This window comes from Rutidosis leptorrhynchoides, chromosome 8, assembly GCF_046630445.1.
Source record: "Rutidosis leptorrhynchoides isolate AG116_Rl617_1_P2 chromosome 8, CSIRO_AGI_Rlap_v1, whole genome shotgun sequence".
Lineage (NCBI taxonomy): Eukaryota > Viridiplantae > Streptophyta > Magnoliopsida > Asterales > Asteraceae > Rutidosis > Rutidosis leptorrhynchoides.
The window spans coordinates 368,790,316-368,797,797 of NC_092340.1; the positions used below are offsets into that span (position 1 = coordinate 368,790,316).

The 7,482-nt window shown below is 33.8% G+C and overlaps 1 non-coding gene across 1 annotated transcript; it reads left to right on the forward strand.

The window, feature by feature from the left end:
• Positions 1-2,266: 2,266 nt before the first annotated feature.
• Positions 2,267-2,373, forward strand: LOC139865298 (small nucleolar RNA R71). Its single transcript, XR_011764824.1, has one exon. It is a non-coding gene; the product is annotated as a small nucleolar RNA R71 (small nucleolar RNA).
• Positions 2,374-7,482: the final 5,109 nt, after the last annotated feature.

Genomic DNA, 7,482 nt, shown 5'->3' on the forward strand with positions numbered 1-7,482 from the left:
CAAAATTTGTCGTCCCGCCCTCGGGTAAAGCAATTTCGGTTCAATGACCTAGTGTTTAACTCACGACGAATTTTAGAAATCATTTTTTTAAAACTTAATTAAATAAAGTAAATTTTTGTTTTTAAAATCACACAAAACTTAAATTTAAAAAGCATATTAATTTCATATAAAACCTACAAAACAAAAAAAAATTCAGAATGGGGGGAGAAAACTAGTTCTTTAGTGTCTGCTAGTGGAAAAGACCAATCGGATTCCATTCTCAGAACTACACGAGAACAGAAAAACTAACTCTAGACAACATTTTCTTTTTAGAACATTTTGAATCTCCCCACACTTAGGTAGCTGTGGTGTCAAAATTGTGATTAACTTCATCGTCAATTTTTCTTGGACCATAATCAACTTGCATATCTGTGACTTTTGCTTTAAGCCATTGGTCGGATTCTTGTGTAATATCCACAAATTCAACTAGTTTCGCCTTTTCTTTAGGCGATAGATTGGATACTAACCGGTTACATAACTTAAAGCTCCCCTTGGTTCTAGCATCGCGAATCCATTTAATAAGTTTCTTCATTGAACTATTAATAACGGGATCATTTAATTTCGTATCAACAATGGGGTTCTTTGTTATCAGGTCATCATTAGGTGTTACTTCATTTTCCCCACATTTAGGCATTTTATTATTGTTGAGCACTACCATTGGAGTTGGTAAAACAACATGGTTCTTACCAATCGTTTTTGCTGGTTCAACGGTTTTGGTTGGTGGAGATTTAGACTTTCGAATTATAAAAGTGATCGATTTCTCATCATTACTAAGTGTCATTCTACCCTTTCTTACATCAAATAACGCCCCGGTGGACGCTAAGAATGGTCGACCTAAAATTAGAGGAATGTTTGGGTCCTCTTCTATGTCAATGACAGTGAATTCGACTAGAAATTACCTACTTGAACGGGTAGGTTGTCAGCAATTCCAACTGGGTGCTTAATGGTTTAATCAACGAGTCGAACACTCATATCCGTTGGACTTAACTCACATACTCCTAATTTCTTATATAATGAAAGAGGCATAACACTCACACTTGCACCTAAATCTGCTAGTGCATCATACATGACACAGTCACTTAGTAGACAAGGAACAATAAATTCACCCGGATCACCTACCCTAGGTGGAGGTTTTGGTGGAACTGTCTTCACCGGGTTTACTTCTACGGTTTTTGTTTCTTGCACTTTCTTATTCTTCTTCTTCTTTTTTCCAAAGGTATCACAAACTTTATTACCTATCACTTGCTCATACTCAACTCCTTTTCTTGGAAACGGGATGGGTGTTTTGTATGGTGCCACCACTGACTTTACATACTCGGGTGGTGGTGGTGTTGTAACTTCTTCATTGTTACTCACATCTAAAACTTTCCCATCTTCTGGTGTTGGTTTTTCAGAATTTGTTGATACCACGTTAACATTTTCATTCCGAGGATTTACTTCATTATTACTCGGTAGCTTTCCTTGTTCCCTTTCACTCATCAATCTAACAAGAGTACCTACTTGTTTTTCTAGATTCAAAATGGAAGCTTGTTGAGTTCTAAATGACTGATTAAACCTCTCATTCGTTTGGGTTTGAGTTTCAATAAATTGTGTTTGAGATTCAACTAGCTTTAATACCACTTCTTCCAGATTTGACTTTTTCTCTTCGGTTTGTTGTGGTGGTTTATACAAGCCAGGTCTTTGTTGATTGAAAGTGTTGTTTTGAGTTGGTTGGTTATTCGGACCTTGTTGATTGTATGAGTTATTATTGGGTCCATTTGGATTGTAAAGAATGTTTTGATTTCGATTAAAGTTTGGCCTTGGCGGTTGATAATTATTTTGATAATTATTTCCCGGCCTTTGGTTTATGTAGGAAACATTCTCTCGTTGTTCCATCGTTTGCTCAACATTACAATCTTTCGTTAAGTGTGGACCACCGCATTGCTCACAACTGATTCGTATTGCGTGAATATCTTTAGTCATCTTTTCCATTCGTCTCTCGAAAGCATCTATTTTTGCGGAAACAGAATCAAAGTTATGGCTAGAATCGGCTCTAGCCGCTTTAGATGAATGAAAAATATCTTTTTCCTGATGCCACTCATGAGAGTGGGATGCTGTGTTATCAATGATCTTGTGAGCTTCGGTTGTGGTTTTCTTCATAATGGAACCACCAGCTGCTGTGTCGATGTCTTTTCGTGTGGCGATGTCGACGCCTTTATAGAAAATTTGCATTATTTGAAAAGTATCTAAACCGTGTTGAGGACATCCTCTCAACATCCTTCCGAATCTTGTCCATGCCTCATATAACGTTTCATTTGGCTTTTGCATGAACATGGCAATTTCTCCTTGAAGTCTTACGGCTTTAGATGCCGGAAAGAATCTTTGAAGAAATTTCTCAACTAAAATATCCCATTAGTCAATCGTTCCTTCAGGTAACGATTCTAACCAATCTTTGGCTTCTCCTTTTAAAGTCCATGGGAACAACATAAGATAAATAGTTTCATCCTCAACTTCTCGGATTTTAAATAGATTACAAATCCTATTAAAAGTTCGAAGATGTTCGTTTGGATCTTCTTTTGTTGTACCACCAAATTGGCACTGATTGGTGATCATGTGTAGGATTTGTCCTTTGATTTCAAAATCTGATGCTCTAACATCTGGCTGATTAATGGCGTGACCTTGGCCCGTGCGTGTGGCTCTCATTCGGTCTTTCATACTTTGAGGTTTCGTTACCTCCATAATTGAATTTTTTGAATCCGAATCACTAGAAGATTCTGATTTAACTATTTGTGGTTCAGGAGGAATGATTAGTGGTTCAGGATCTTGGAATTGTCCTTGAATATCCTCCGGATTCTCAGTTGTGAAGTCGGGTTCAAAAAATGGATTATCAGAAATTTGAGTTGGAGAACTTGTTCGACTAGATGATGATTCTAAAGAAAAATCAACGGCAACAATATTGGCTAGATGCCTTGATCGAGTTACAGGTGGTGAACGTATGAAAGGTGGTGAACGTTTTGCTCGGTGCATTCACTGAATATCCTATTAGATATAAAAAATAAAAATTATATAAGTTATCAAATTAATAGACTTTTCTGCTTTTGCCCACGTTTCGAATAGCCAATAGATGTAGCAGGGAGCCAGAACCCTTTAAATCGGAAGCTCACAACTCAGCCACTAACAAATCCAACTATTACTACGAACCAAAAAATTTGGATGTCTATCAATTTAATTGCTTAAAATAATTTTTCGTTTGAAATTTTAGAGAAGAAATAGAAAATTCTATGTCCTAAAAACTAGAGCGTCGAGAAATAAGAAAGAAAAAGATTGCGTCGAAAAACGTCAAAAAAATAAAAGGTCGAAAAATAAAAATAAGAAAGTAGCGCGTCGAAACTTAAAAGGGATTCTAAATGAAAAACGGCAATTACTTAAAATGATACTAAAATTTTAACAAGGCGTCGCAAAATTTTAAGCCACCTAAATCTTAGTCTAAAGAAAAAGCACTTAAGGGATTTTACGGCAAAGCCTAAAAATCTAAAAGTATAAAAATAACTATGGCAAAACTAAACTTAATACTAAAAGTTGTAACTAGAGTCTAAAAATCTAAAGTTAATAAAACTTAAAATAAATATATATTTTTTTTAATTTTATAGACAAAATCTTAAAAATATATATATATATATATATCTTTTTTTAAATTTTTTAAAATTTTTTTTTTATTTTTATATTTTTTTATTATTTTTTTAACGATTTTAATATTTCTTTTTTAAGGATTTTAATTTTTTTTTTCTTTTTTTTCACGAAATTAATAATTTTTTATTATTTTTTTAAAAAAACTTTTTTTAACTCATTTACTATTTATGAATAGTAAACGAAACGAAATTAATTAATTTACTATTCACATGAAAGTGACATGATAGAAATTATTAATTATAAGTTACATAATATACCCCTGAAGTATTTAATAAATACGACTTTTTAAAACTTTACGATTCAAATTTGATTCAAAATTATTATTATATTATTATATTTTATTTCAATATTATTATATTATTATATTTTATTTCAATATTATTATATTATTATATTTATTAAATTATTATATTTAAATTAATATATCTTTAATCAATAAAAAAAAAACTTAAATACCCCGTGAAGACACAAAAAGTGTCCCCAGCAGCGGCGCCAAAAACTTGATGTGTTCTCTAAGGTGTGAATGAAACGGCTATCAGTTTTATATATATTTACTACAGGAAATCACCTAAATTAAACTAAAACACAAAAGGCAAGTATACCTATCGTGTAATAATATAGCTAAGGTAAAGTCCGAGAGGTCGATCCGTGGACACTATTATTGGGTGTCTTACTAGGTCAAATTAGTTAATTAAGTAGTTAAACTAGATATAGTAATTATAGGTAACTTTGGGGGGATTTACCGTTTAATGACCGGTTTGTCGATTTTATATTTTAAGCGTACAGATAAATGACGATAATTAAAGTGCGTAAAATAAATAACAATATTAAAATGACAATAAATAAAATTGCGAGTAAATGAAAGTACGATGAGAAATACAATAAAAGAATTATGCTTATTTAAACTTCCGTAATCATGATGTTTGACGTTTTGATTTTAATTTATTATGTTGGGTTAATTGTCCTTTGTCCTGGATTTATTTGATACCTATCTGGTTTTTGCCCATAATAGTTCATCGGTCATAATTATAAAATGATCGTCAAATTAACCTTATACCCGAAGTCAAATATTCCAACTAATTGGGGATTCGAACTGTAACAAGGTCTTAATACTTTGTTAATAATTACACCAGGTTATCGACTGTGTGTAATCCAAGGTCTTAATACTTTGTTAACAATTACACCTATTACCCTTGTATGTAATCCACCCCTGTTTTAATTAGTCCATGATTATTAATTTACCCACTTGGCCAGAATGAATAATAAATTACCCAACCCAATTGATTAATTAAATGATTGTAAAAGATGTCGTATAAACGTCACTAAATAGGACATGATTAATCATTTAATGATTATTAGATTAACTAATTTGAAGATAGGTTCGACAGACTCCAAAGAGTTATCATTCAATTAGACAATACCCCCCATCTATTAACGGTCCATGGTCCAATGTCCACAAGTGTCGGTCTTTTGTCCATACCCTAATTATGGTACAAAATCCAATAACCCAATCTTTAATATTTAGTTCAACATCATGATTACTTCGGCTCAAATAAGCATAATAATAACTTAGTTACGAGACATTAATTTAAAAAGGAAGAACATAGCTTACAGTGGTGAATAATCGCGTAGCGTTACACGGACAGAGTTCCGACTTTAAAACCCGTAAAACATTTCTTACAATAACTCAATTACTATTAAACTTAAATTAAAATTATAATTATAAATATATATAAATTACATATATAGAGAAAGAAGATTGGAAAAAGGTGTGTCTTTCTTCATTCTCCGTAGTCTCGTTTTATAGGCAAATGTTGATTTAAAATTTTCACTTATGACCCCTTAACTATGCTCAATTAACAACTTTTTATTATTTATTATTATTCTTATTATGAATTATTTAAATATTATATTATATTCTTGTGCATAGTTGACTTGTACTTTCAGCTCCGTTGCGTCGAGCGTTGAAAGTTGCTTCATGTCTCGGTTCCGGATTTTCGAACGCCTTTTCGTATAATTTAATATCTTGTACTTTGCGTTTTGCGGCTTGTACGTTTGTAATTTTTAGACGTTTCTCATCAATATATTGAACCACTTGGATTGTACTTTGTACATTTGAGCTTTTTAGTCGTTTGCGTCTTCAAATCGTCGAATCTGCCTTTTGTCTTCACCTTTTATTATTTAAACGAATATCACTTGTAAATAGAACAATTGCAACTAAAATCTTGTCTTTCTTGAAGGATAATGCTATGAAATATGTGTTCGTTTTTAGCATTATCAACCATCCCGTGAACCTTTATGCATTGGATTTGGTTCATACTAATAGTAACAGGGATATTGTTGATCGCGTTAACGCCTTGAGCGATATTGCTAGGACATATCCGCACCCCGATGTTCTTGAGAGAATGGAGGAAAGAGTCACGGGTATAAATACTTATACGTATGAGGCTAAAGCGAGGTTCGTTGAGATGGCGAGATTGATAGCAGCCTTAACTGCCAGGGTTGCTGCGTTAGAGGCGGAACGTAATAGGCTGAGGAATGATGGACCTGCCTTCCGTACTCGACAGAAGAGGAAGTGAAGGGTCGTTGACCATGAGCTTCTTTTCCTTTTCCATCCGACATACTTTCTTTTTATAAGACTTATCGGGTGTTATAAACCGGGCTATTAGCACATTATGTTTATTGTTTGGTTTACTACTTTGGAATTTGGTTTATCACTCTTGGATTTTATTTATATTAATGGTGGATTATGCTATTAGTAACTATTATCTTTTATTGCATGTGGTAATATTCTATATTTAGTAACTTTGTATGATCATAATACTTGTGTTATGTTATACTACTACTATTGCCATTAATGTTACTACTTAGTGTTACTACTATCACTACTATCACTACATGACACTAGTACCACTAGTGTTACTACTAACACTACTAACACTACTATCACTACTTACACTACTTCTCACTACTAGCGAATCTTTTTGTACTATTATTTACTAGTCTTCAACACGTTGCTAGTATATTTTTAGTAACTCTGTTTTTCATTGATCTTACCTCGATGTATCATTTGTGTAGAAGGAGACCATGTTTACTACGAAAATGCTTGAGGCTCAAGTGGAAGAACTCGTTAACCAGCATGTGACGGAAGCTCTATTAGCTGCAGGTTTTGATTGCACGATTGAGAAATACTGTCCCAGACGAGAGCGGATAAGGTGGGAAAATGAACTTCTGAAATTAAGGGTCATTGGAACTGACATTGCTAGTTACACTAATCGATTCCGGGAGCTATCGTTGCTTTGCCCACATTTGGTCTCATCAATGGAAAGAGCAATCGAGAGGTACATGTCGGGATTGCCGATGGAAGTGTTTGGTTTTGTCCTTTCCCATCAACCAAAGACAATACTCGTATTCATCAACATGGCAATAAACAGGATGAAGCAAGTTAGCCGATCGGAAGGAAAAGAGGTGCCTGTTACAGGAAATGAAGTTAATGGAAAAAGAAAACGAAGTGAGAACATTGTTGGGAGTCTCGCACAGAACCGAGGTGAGAAGCAAGAGATGCCCTATAACTTTGAGAAGGGATCTTCATCCAACACGAATTACAAGGGAAAACTACCATTGTGTGGAAGATGCAAAAAGCACCATCGTGGGGAATGCAAAGTGCTGGTTTGCACCAAGTGTAAGAAGTTTGGTCATTTGTAAAAAGATTGCAAGGTTAATATCAATGGCAACACCAACAACAACAACAGCACTTCAAGCAACGCGAACAAT